Genomic DNA, 12,920 nt, shown 5'->3' with positions numbered 1-12,920 from the left:
AAAAAAATTAGAGGGAAAAAACCCAACAGGTTTTGCCAGTAAACTCAATTGTCTTTCCTAATCCACTGCTTTTAAAATCACTCCAGGTCTTTAAAATATTGAGCTGCTATAATATATTTTACTGCTTTTCACGAATGGATGTTGATAGATAGACATCAGACTTACCTCAACTCAGGACCTTTCTCCTTTTGAAAAAATAAAAGAATTCTTTGTATCCACCGTCAGGTTGCTTGGCTGAGGACTGTGTCTGGTACAGCTCCACAATACACCTTGTACTGATGTTTCCTGTTTGCTTAAAGCAGCTGAAGGCAGTGGCTGAATTTATAATCACACATTGTTTACCTGTACAAACACAATAGGCTTGCATCAGTTGACTATTTGTGTAACCCAGCCAGTGATTAACTCTTCAATACATTTCCCAGTTAACTCCAGGAAACAAGTTAGAGCAAAGGAACATTTTGCCCCTATGTTTGGCTGGGCGGGGGTTGGGGGGGGTTGATGGGGCAGGGAGGGGGGTGGTTGCAGTCCAGAGGACTTCTTTGTGGGTCTGCTCCTGGGCAAAGGGAGCCATCTAAAGATTCAGATTGCATGTGGTCTGTGGCGCTGGTCCCTCTGCCTTGCATGGTTATGCCCGCACCAGTGCGGCCCCGGAGAAGGAGCACACTGCATCTGGCAGCATGTTTGAGGCTTTCCCCAACCAGTGGGCTCCACAGGGACTGCAGTTTGCAGTGGGCATGGGAAATAATATTACTACTTTAAGTTTCCTTTTTTTAAAGAAGAAGAAAGACTTGCATTTCTATAGCGCTTTCATGAGCACCAGACATTTCAAAGCAAATGAAGTACTTTTTGATGTACAGTCACTGTTGTAATGCAGGAAGGTTTGGTTCTTTATTAGTTATGCCCCTCTAAGAAAGGGACACTCCTGTTTGTTTGTTTCCTGATCACATTGGGCAACCTAGTGTGTCCTTAAGGGTTTATTTGAGAGGTGATCTTATTGAAACATACAAGACCCTGAGGGGACTTGACAGTGTGGATGCTGAAAGGATGTTTCACCTTGTGGGACAGACGAGCACTAGGGGACATAGTTGGAAAATAAGGGGTCTCCCATTTAAGATGGAGATGAAAAGAATTTTTTTCTCTCTGAGGGTTGAGCCGTTGGAACGTTATTCCCCCCGAGAGTGGCGGAGGCAGGCTCATTGAATATTTTTAAGGCAGAGGTAGATAGATTCTTGACTAACAAAGGAGTCCAAGGTTATCGGGGCAGGCAGAATGTGGAGTTGAGGCCACAGTCAGATCAGCCATGATCTTATTGAACGGTGGAGCAGGTTTAAGGAGCCGAATGGCCTCTTCCTGCTCCTAATTCATATGTTTGTTTGTTTATTTATAATTGGCATACACAATCCGTGGGTAGAAACAGACTGGACATGGGGGTGACGGCAATTTCTTTAGGGAGGGGAGATTGAAAGACGAAATAGAAAAGGAAGAAACAGGGTATGGAGAAGATTTTTTTTAAAATGGAGAAAGCAAAGTGTAGTACAGAAATCCAAGCTTGAAAAGAATAGGAGAGGAAGTGAGCTAAACTATAAAGGCGCTGTTAAGTGACGCCCAAGTAGGGCTTTTGGAGTTAGCCAGTGAGATTTGGCACACCTCAAACTCCCACACGCATAAACTCCTACAAGCGTCCCAATATGTGTTCTAAAGTGGATGCAATTTTTATAGATCCCCTGAGGAGTAATGAAACAATTACGATTCAATATGAAAAGATCGCCAAACTGTTGTCCCATCAACAGCTGGTCAGCCAATAGCAGTGAATGAAAAGAGTCCTGAGGTAGATATACCAGATGTACCAGTGGGGCTTTTAAAAACCTAGAGGAACAAAAAGAGGCTGAGACCAGCTAGGAGTCCCACAATTTACACTTCCTGAGATAGAATAATTTTGGAAGGAGATGGGAGGGAGATTTTCACTAGTTTTCAAGGGGCAGAAACCAGGCACCTTAAAATCATGGGGAAAAATTTACTGCCCCCATTTCTGCCCCCAATTTAGCCTGACAGAGCCTCTCACTTAACAGCTGGAGCCAGGTTTTAGGCTCTTTTTTAATGTGGAAACCGGGGTTCTGTGAGATCGATAGGACCCTCATCAACACTTTAGGAAACAGTTTGCTGTGTGCAAGCTGAGGTCAAAAAGAATAAAACAAAAATAAAAATAAAAATACCTGGAAAAACTCAGCAGGTCTGGCAGCATCTGCGGAGAGGAACATAGTTAACGTTTCGAGTCCGTATGACTCTTCAACAGAACTAAGTAAAAATAGAAGAGAGGTGAAATATAAGCTGGTTTAAGGGGGGGTGGGACTAGTAGAGCTGGATAGAGGGCCAGTGATAGGTGGAGATAACCAAAAGATGTCATAGACAAAAGGACAAAGAGGTGTTGAAGGTGGTGATATTATCTAAGGAATGTGCTAATTAAGGGTAGAAAGCAGGACGAGCAAGGTACAGATAACCCTAGTGGGGGTGGGGTGAAGGAATTGAAATAGGCTAAAAGGTAGAGATAAGACAATGGATGGAAATACATTTAAAAATAATGGAAATAGGTGGGAAAAGAAAAATCTATATAAATTATTGGGGAAAAAAGGGGGGGATCGGAAAGGGGGTGGGGATGGAGGAGAGAGTTCATGATCTAAAATTGTTGAACTCAATATTCAGTCTGGAAGGCTGTAAAGTGCCTAGTCGGAAGATGAGGTCCGATCCCCTCCTTTTTTCCCCCCAATAATTTATATAGATTTTTCTTTTCCCACCTATTTCCATTATTTTTAAATGTATTTCCATCCATTGTTTTATCTCTACCTTTTAGCCTATTTTGATTCATTCACCCCACCCCCACTAGGGCTATCTGTACCTTGCTTGTCCTGCTTTCTACCCTTAATTAGCACATTCCTTAGATAATATCACCACCTTCAACACCTCTTTGTCCTTTTGTCTATGACATCTTTTGGCTATCTCCACCTATCACTGGCCCTCTATCCAGCTCTACTTGTCCCACTTCCCCTTAAACCAGCTTATATCTCACCTCTCTTCTATTTTTACTTAGTTCTGTTGAAGAGCCATACAGACTCGAAACGTTAACTGTGTTCCTCTCCGCAGATGCTGCCAGACCTGCTGAGTTTTTCCAGGTATTTTTATTTTTATTTTCATTTTGGATTTCCAGCATCCGCAGTTTTTGCTTTTGTCAAAAAGAATAAAACTTGCTAAGTTAGCAAGTTATCCACATGGGGCCAAAAGGAGCAGGAATGCTCTACAAGAATTAACCTACAGGCTACCTTCCCAACCCTCACTCTCCAATCTCCCTGTGACCTACTTCACTATTGGCCAGCTGATAATTAAAATTCGCCCCAGCAAGATGAGTCATGGGAGGAATGAAACTTTCTACTTTCTAGCTTTATAGGGTTTAATTTTCTGGTATATCTACCTCAGGGCTCTTTTCGTTCACTGCTACTGGCTGACCAGCTGTTGATGGGACAACAGTTTGGTGATATAGTCATATTGAATCATAATTGTTTCATTTCTCCTCAGGGGTCTATAAAAATTGCACCGACTTTAGAACACATGTCAGGACACTTGTAGGGGTTTATGTGTGTGGGAATTTGAGGTATACCAAATCTCATTGGCTAACTCCAAAATTTCACTGAAACTGTGCAAAACATTTTTTTTGCAAAGTTACTGTTGTAACATGAAACATTTATTTGGCAAATACGTGACATATACAACTTGCAGTGTTATTATGGTCGAAAATGATGGCAATCTCCCTGGCTCCTCTCCCTCCAGGAAAAGCTGACAAACAGATTTTATTCAAGATGCTGCAATTTTAAGATCATGAACTGATGTGCTATTTTAATCTGGAATGTGAATCTTGCACTTGCTGGTTAAGGTTAAAATTCAGCATGTCACGCTGTTGGAAGTGGGCAAGAAAGAGTCAATTTTTTTTCCCTCAATGGCTGAGAGGTTTTATACTGAACGGGAGGAAAGATAGAGAAAGAGGAGCTGATGGGAGAGCATTTGTTGGAACTCTGCCCAAAGCCGTTCAGAAATTCACTCCTCGATCTTTAGTTGTGCTTGAGAGGTTCGAAAATGCTCAGCTTTGATTGACATTTTTACTGACCTCCCAAAATTCTGCTAACCCAGAGTTTAGAGTCCAGTGACTAGCTCTCATCACTAAGGGGCATTAATCAGGAATGACAGGGAAAACCTCATGACTTTTAATTTACTTTTTCTTTACATCCTTCACATCTCACCTTTGTCTCCGATTGAGAGAAGAGTCAGTCAACCCCTCTGGCACCGCTGACCTTGCTCTGGAGCTACCAAGTCAAACGTTTGAACTAATCTTCCATTTTTACACGCAACAATAAAGCAACTCAGAAATGTCTTTCTTAAGATTATGCCAGACAGCCTCAATTTTCATTAAAATATCTCTAAATCACTTGAAAACCCTGGGAAGAAACATAGAGTAACAACATAGCAGAAAGCTCCTATAAAAGATCAGATGTGCCCTGCTAGAATGGCAGATGACGCTGAATAACTTAATTCTTACAGGAGAGAAAAGTTCGCAGGAAGGTCACATAACAGGACCAAAGTGTCCCCATAAATCTTTCAGAATAAAAGGTGCAGCTAAACCTGGAGCAGCTATTCTGCACTGATCACTTCTTCAAAAAACGCAGAAAATGAAATGAATTTAGTTCTGATGAATAGTCAGTGGCCTGAAACGTTAACTCCGTTTCTCTCTCCACAGATGCTGCCAGAACAGCTGAGTGTTTCCAGCGTTTTATGTTTTTATTTCAGATAACAAATTGCTGCCCCGCATACTCCAATTACTCCATATGTAAATAAACAGGCCCTTAAGTGAAGTTTATTTAAACAGATTAGCTTGGGTACAGTACCATCTGACACTTGAATCAGACCTCATGAAGTTGGAGCTTCTGATGTATGTTAATAAAAGACAGTGGGGTCTGTCAGAGACAGGAAGGTGTCACCAGTCCAGTTTAGAAAAAGGGTTACGAATTTGAGGGGTCAGCAGGCCTCAAGCTAGAGTTGCCAACTCTAGTTTGGTTTATTCCTGGAAGTTTGATCAGATGAAACAAGATATATGGCTCAGAAACAAGCTATCTGACCCAACCAGTCCATGCCAGTGTTTATGCTCCACTCGAGCCTCCTCCCATCTTTTCTCACAGAATGGGTGCAGCAAGGAAGGAGGCTATTCGGCCAATTATGCCCATACTGACTCTCTGCAAGAGCAATTCACCTAGTGCCACTCCCCCTGCCTTCTTACCTTGGCCCTGCATTATTTCCCTTTTCAGGTAATGATCCAATTCCCTTTTGAATGTCTTAACTCTCAGGCAGTGCATTCCAGATCCTAACCATTCACTGCACAAAAAAAGATTTTCCTCAGGTCATCACTGCTTCTTTTGCCAATTACCTTAAATCTGTACCCTCTGGTTGTCAATCCTTCCACTGATGGGAACAGTTTCTCCCTATCTACACTGTCCAGACACCTCATGATTTTGAATACCTCTATCAAATCTCCTTGAACCTTCTCTTCTCCAAGGAAAATAGTCCCAACTTCGCCAATCAATCTACATTACTGAAGTTCCTCATCCCGAGAACCATTTTTTTCTGCACCATCACCTTCACATCCTTCCTGAAGTGTGATGCTCAGAACTGGACGCAATACTCTAGTTAAGGTCAAATCATTGTTTTATTTAGGTTTAACACAACTTTTATAATCTCTGCCCCTCTTTATAAGGCCCAGAATGCTGTGTGCATTAACCACTCTCTCAACCTGTACTGCCACCTTCAATGATTTATGCACATATGTACCCAGGTCCCTTTGCTCCTGCATCCCCTTAAGAATTGTACCCTTTATTTTATGTCGTCTCTTTGCATTCTTCCTGCCAAAATGAATCAGTTCACATGTCTCTGCATTAAATTTCATCTGCCATATCTCTGCGCATTCCACCAACCTGTCTATGTCCTTTTAAATTTCAACACTATCCTCCTCAGAGTTCACAATACTTCCAAGCATTGAGTCATCTGCAGATTTTGAAATTGTGCCCTGTACACCATGGACCAGGTCATTAATATATATCAGGAAGAGCAGGGGCCTTAACTTCGATCCCCAGGGAACTCCCCTATAAACCTTCCTCCAGTCCGAAAAACAGCTGTTCACCACTACTCTCTATTTCCTGTCACTCAGCCAATTTTGTATTCATGTTGCTACTGTCCCTTTTATTCCATGAGCTCTAACTTTGCTCACAAATCTGTTGTATGTCACTTTTATCAAATGCTTTTGAAAGACCATGTACACCACATCAATAGCATTGCCCTCATCAACCCTCTCTGCACCTCTTCAAAAAATTCAAGCAAACACGATTTGCCCTTAATAAATCCACCTAAATCTACCATTGTACCTATCTGTTCCCTTCTCCCTCATATGCTTGTCTTGTTTCCCCTTAAATACATCTATATAACTGACTTCAACCACTCCCTACGGTAGTAAGTTCTACAATCTCATCACTCTTTGGGTGAAGAAGTTTCTTCTGAATTCCCTAGTGGCTTTCTTGGTGACTATCTTATATGGATAGCTTCTAGTTATGCTCTTCCACACAAGAAGAAACATTCTCTCTGTATCCACTAAACCTTTCATAACTTTAAAGGGCCTCAGCCCTCTTTTATCAATTGAGAGAAGAGACCCAGCCTATCAATCTTTTGCTGATACATATACCCAGGCATTTCTGGTATAATTCGTGTAGTAATTCTTCTCTGCCCCCTCTCCAGTGCCTTTATATCCTTTTCATAATATGGCAACCAGAATTGCAAGCAGTATTCTAAGTGTGGTCTAACCTAAACTTTGACATAGGGTTAGCATAACTTCCCCACTTTTCAATTCTTTATTGACCTCTCACCTTCAATAATGCCCCCCCTTTTCATGATTGGCTGTCCAACATGTCCATCATTGGGGTATCATCTTCCTGCACCAATTGAAAAGTGAACAGAATCTTCATTGCACAATTGGAAGATTCTGGATTATTGGTGAAACAGCCTTTCCCCCCCATCTCTTTTTTTTTTTACAGCATATAAACATAAATGTTCAAAGAAAGTGGAAAAAATACCTTACGATTGTGTTTTCGCAATGCTTCTCTAATCTTTCTCTCAGGTTGCTCTTAGCAGATTTGACTTTCATTTCTGGAGACTCCAGGAAAATCCTGGAGAGTTGGCAATCCTACCCCAAACTGAGCATTTGCAACAACTAACTTTGCTATTGTGCAGTCCTGATGGTGTGTACCTGGAAATTCCCAAGTGCTTCTGGATTTTGCGGTATTCTGATGTTTTGCCACCAGCAATGGCAGGGCTTGCTGGGATCCTACACAAAGGTTCGGGTCAGGAACTGGATCTGCTCAAGGCTGCTGGTTGTGCAGTTATATGGGTCATATAACACTAATGCTGCCCCATGACTTTGCCGATGATATAGCGGGTATGTTAGAGAGCTTGGCCTGTGTGGATTGACCACTAATGCCAATGATAGCTGTTAAAGGGCCTGGCACCCTCCTGGAGTGGCTCGTGGATTCGTACGGGTTGCATAGCAATGGCACCCGCTCTGGTCACCAGCAAAGAATAAACCTGATTCAGTGAATGGCATGCAAAAGTCAGAATGCTCAAAAGCCATAGCAGTTGTGTGAGGGCCTAACCTGGACTGACTCCAGCTGTACTCAGGGAATGCCACATCCTTGCAGGTATTGTCCTTTGAATAAGATGTCAAACTGAGATTGTATCTGCCAGTTTCCTGGAAGAACCCGGCTCCTGGCCAATATATCTCCCTTAACCAATACCATCTAAAACAGATTAACCAGCCATTCACCTTATTGTTTCTTATGTGATCTTGCTGTGTGCCAAATGGTTTATACATTTACCTACATAACAACAATCACTGGGCTCAAAGAGAGATGTGATCAAGAGTTGCAAAAATGTGAGTATCGCGTTTCTCTCTGAAATGGAGGGAAATCAAGCTGAGTGATAAAGTACCAATGATTTATCTTTGTAATTATACAACAGAAGTTCCTCCCTTCCCCTACTCAGGTCAACTCCAGCTGTATGGTGGAGTTCTATTTCACTTCACCAAGGAAAAGATTACATTTAAACATGCAGTAGAAAAGGATAAGTTTTACAAATGTATGAGTTTTTGGAACAGTTTAAGAGGACTGCAGTCTACCATTAAGAGTGTACCAGCTCCTGCACAAACACTGGATGGTGGCTATCTCTGTTCCCTTAATTAACACAAAACTCCCACAGAACTATTATTACTAAGGCAGCCAGTGGAAAATAACTTGCTGGGCAGAGGCTGGGCACCACCATCAGTAAATTGCATGATAAGTACACTAGCAAAGTGGAAGTTACCTTGTCCTCTTGTCACAAAGTCCTGAAAATATTGATAACCCTTTCCAAGAGGGTGCAGAATATCAACTGATACACTGCTGGAAAACTCTGAAAGGTGCTGGTGGAATGAAGAGTCAAGTTAGGCTGGGCATTGTTCACATATAGATGTGTAACTCACTCTTACTGAATTCTTACCCAAATGAAGTGTAGGCAACAACAGGGATTGGTTGGGCTGAGTGGCCTGTTTCCATGTTGTAATTTGGAGGTAACTCTATAGGTATCATATCATAGGTGTAGTGGTAATGTCACTGGACTAGTAATCCAGAGGTCCAGGCTAATGCCCTGGGAATAGGGGCTCAAATCCCACTATGGCAGCTGGTGGAATTTAAATTCAATTAATAAAAAATCTGGAATATAAAGCTAGTCTCAGTAATGGTAACTATGGAACTATCATTGATTGTCTTAAAAACCCATCTGGTTCACTAATGCTCTTTAGGGAAGATCTGGATCTGCAGCAATGCCTTTGATTCTTAACTGCCCTCTGAAATGGCCTAACAAGTCACTCATGTTCAAAGGCAATTAGAGATGGGCAACAAATGCTGACCTTACCAGTGACTCCCACATCCCATGAAAGAAAAAAAAAGAGTAAGCCTTGGGGAGGTAACATTCTCTCCAGAGTTAAAAGGTTATGGGTTTGAGCCTCATTCCAAGCAGAGGTAAGAGTTTTGGTCTCTGGGTTGACAACCAGTCGGACACTTGTATCTGATGGGAGGGGAGAGGTGACCCACCTTTCATCACATCTAACCAGCCCACCTGGGAGAGAGTTGAAACTAATGACCAGTCCACATATAAAAGGTCTCTTTTACTGAAACAATCCAAAGCTGTGGAAGAAATGGTTCCCTCATGTGTTGCTTGGCATGGAATAGAAAGAAGATCAACCTAATGATTTTAAACAGGTTAATTTTTTTGAGAGGAATTTGATTCCATTCTGTTAACTGATTCAAGCCAGAACAGCATACATCATTATTTTGACACTGTAATGTATTTGTTTTATATTCACAGTATTACCCTTGGTTGGAAGCATTGAGAAGGATGCCAACAACATCTGTGGATAGGTGAACAAATAACATTTGGTTTTTGAAGCAGTTTTGTTTTTGATAGCCTATCTTTGAAGCTCATTATTTTTCCCACCGGTGTTCAGAAACCCACACGAGGGTGGGGCTTCCAAGAGGTGGCAAGAAAACGTAATCTCAAGGCTCCACAATTATCGTTGGACCAGCCTTGACAAAACATGAATGCAGGATCTTGACAGATCTCACTCCAGCCCAGGAGTGGGGTTCTTTGTCTATGCTCTGTGGCTCTACAAAATGTCAGTGTTAATGTCGGGGCCGAGCCTGCCTCCACTTGGCCGGCTCGCCCCACTTTGACTTTTCAGGCGACAGCCCTTTAATTAGTGTGAGGCAGGACTTCTGACCGTCTCCAGGAAAAAATCCAGCCTCACAGAGTTGCATCCAATCGGAGGCCAGCCGCTCTGTGCCACAGCAGGATCGGTGGCCACTGCCGGTATTGCAGGAGGCCGAGGAGGAAGAGGAGCCAACAATGCCACCAAACTCAGGTAAGTCTGGGATCTCGCCAAGGGTGGGTTGGCAGGCCCCATGAGGGTTAGGGAGGATGCATGTTGCACAGGGCAGTGGGGAAGGAGGACATGGGGAGGCAAAATTGTGGGGGGAGGCCTCTGATTGGCACAGGGGGCCCAGGAAGGAGGGGCCACCACTACCCTTTCACTGATCAGCAGACCGCAGGGTTAAACCTGTCAAGCTACATGTTGGGAGCAAGCTTCTCCCACCGCCATTAAATTGGAGCAGTGATGGGCTAAGGCTCTTAATTGAGTATTAATTGCTCACTTAAGGGCTTCATTTGGGCCACAGGCAGGGGGCTCACCGATACCTCCCCCACTGCCCATAAAATAGTGGCGGGAGCAGGTGGGCTGGAGGCAGGCATGCCTTAGAATGCATGTGTCCTGATTTATAGGTCCACCCGCCTTTTCTCCCAGCCGCTAATGGGCTGTAAAATTCAGTTCAATGGTTAGGGTTATGTTGAGTGGTAGGTAGCAGTAAGACCAACCCTCACCTGATAATTCCCAACAGGGAAGAGGGAAAATTGGCAAAGGTATAGGAACAGGTCATATTGCCCTCCTTATCTGCTTTAATTGGATACATTATTAAAACAAAGCACATATTCACTCCACTGCCTTTGGGAATCTCACTATTTTTTACCTCCGCCCTCTCCTGAAGCCAATGATAAATGCTGATATACAACTCCTCGACATTCATTCAAGTGGCTGTTCCCATACTCTAAGCGTTGGCTATTTTACCCGAGAGAGTATAATAACCAGGCTCATCCTCATCCTTGAACAAATTTACTGACATTTGAATGTCTTTTTGAAGTGTACTCACCGCTGCAATGTAGGATTCGCGGCAGTCAATTTGTACGCAGCAAACTCCCACAAGCAAAATATGATAGGGACCAGATAAGCTGATTTTCTGATGTTGATTGAGGGATGAATATTGACCAAGACACTGGGGTGAACTCGCCTTCTCTTGTCGAAATTGTGACATGGGATGTTTTACGTCCACCTGGGAGGCAAATGGGGCCTCAGTTTAATGTCTCATCTGAAAGACAACACCTCCGACAGTGCAGCACTCCCTTAATACTGCACTGGAGTGTCAACCTAGATAATTGTGCTCAAGTCTGTGGAGTGGGACTTGAACCCACAACCTTTTGAGATGAAGGTGCTAGTTCTGAGCCATGGCTGACAATGACTCCATTATGGGAGCTCCAATGTACCTCTTTGACAACAAACTATATCAGGAGACCAATGAAGAATCACTAACCCAGCAAGCTCCAAGAAAGATAAAGGATTGTTCACCAACCTAGATCCCAAACACAGTGTATTAATTTTAACACCAACTTTCTCCTGTAGAATACGATTGAGATGCACACAGTAGGGCAATCTGAGGAACTCTGAGCAACTACTCTAGTGAATGATTTATATATAAGGTACAGAACATGTATTGGTTCGTTGCTCTGCTTTATATTATGGGAGTGATTGTTACTTTTGTTGGCTACGGTACTGTTGTGTCACAGAGGCTAGAAAAAAGGTGCAGAAATAATAATTCACATGTGTGAAGTATAACTCAAACATGTAATGATCGTTAGAAGTGCACAGTGTTCCTGGATGTATTTAAAGAGCACTTAAGATTCTAGCAGAGACTGCTTGGCTGTTGGAAAAACGGAATGGGCTCAATTTCCCCTATGACCAGGTGCAGCTGCAGATAATAGCCGGGTAAAAAGTGGCTGCCTATAAGCTTTTCTACATGAAAACAGTCACTGCACTGTAAAGGAATTCATCATATATGAAACACTTGGGGCAGGATTTTCCTGTTGGCGTGTGGGGGCATGACCTGCACGCTGATGTGTAAAATGACGTGTGGTGACGTCGGGCGAGCTTCCCAACGTCACTGCACACCATCGCAATATTTCATTGGGTGGGCACAGGATGATCTCCGGTGCGCACCCACCATTAATTAATGGCCACTTAAGGCCCTTGAGGCGCCAACCGACGCCGATTTTTCGTGGCCCGTGCGATCTTCAGGTCAATGCATGGGTGCAACTGGCAGGCGGGTAGGACACATTTATATTATGCTCATCCAGGGGCAGGATAAGAGGGCTCACTGGGGTCGCGAGTGTGCTCTGTCAAATATTTATTTTTCAAAGTTACTGATACTTACCTTTGTGATCTGCAATACTTCAAAACGCATACCAGCCGCTTAGACTGGACTCACAACCTTCAGGTCAGCACTCTGCAGTGAAGAATCGTTTTTAGGCCTGCGGATTTCAGAAAGCCTTCCCATAGCCTGGGAATGGGTGTTGAATTCTCCTCTGGAGGCACCTCCTCTGAGGAGAAAGGGAGGCTAGAAGGGGGAGGAGGCCAGGAGTGCACATTCAGCCTCCAGGGAAGCCACCTTTGGGAGGAGAGGCACAGGCACAAAGGGTGCAGGGCCAAGAGGTAGTCCAAGGTGGAAGGGGCTGCAGAATATGCCACTATCCTGCTGTCAGGGTATACAGGCGGCGAAGCAGCTACCTCAATATATCTGAGGTGCAATGCTAAAGGAGGAACCATCTCTCAAGGGAGACAGCCAACGATATCTGTCAGATGATTGGCCCTGAAATCTCCGCTAACTATGAGGGTGGACACCCCATGCCAGTGGCTCTAAAGGTCACAGCTGCCCTCAACTTCTATGCCTCTGGCTCCTTCCAGGGCTCGGTGGGTAATCTTTGCGATGTCTCCCAATCAGCTGTTCAGACTTGTGTCAAGCAGATTACAGATGCTCTGTTTAGGCATGCATTGACCTTCATCCACTACGGTTGGGACCAGGCCAGCCAGACACAACGAGCCAGAGGTTTCGCGGCCATTGCTGGCTTCCCCCGCACCCAGGGTG

The 12,920-nt window shown here is 43.6% G+C and overlaps 1 protein-coding gene across 1 annotated transcript in view; it reads right to left on the bottom strand.

Moving 5' to 3' along the window:
* The window catches only part of spdef (SAM pointed domain containing ets transcription factor), a 73,779-nt gene extending 73,517 nt beyond the window's left edge, over positions 1–262 (bottom strand). Inside the window, exon 1 of the mRNA XM_078546220.1 lies at positions 166–262. The gene's annotated coding sequence lies outside the window, so the exon portion shown is untranslated. The remainder of the gene's footprint in view (positions 1–165) is intronic.
* Between the last annotated feature and the right edge of the window lie 12,658 nt (positions 263–12,920).

The sequence above is a fragment of the Cetorhinus maximus genome, chromosome 8 (genome assembly GCF_964194155.1).
Source record: "Cetorhinus maximus chromosome 8, sCetMax3.hap1.1, whole genome shotgun sequence".
In the NCBI taxonomy this organism is placed as follows: domain Eukaryota; kingdom Metazoa; phylum Chordata; class Chondrichthyes; order Lamniformes; family Cetorhinidae; genus Cetorhinus; species Cetorhinus maximus.
This window is presented reverse-complemented; position numbering and strand designations above follow the sequence as displayed.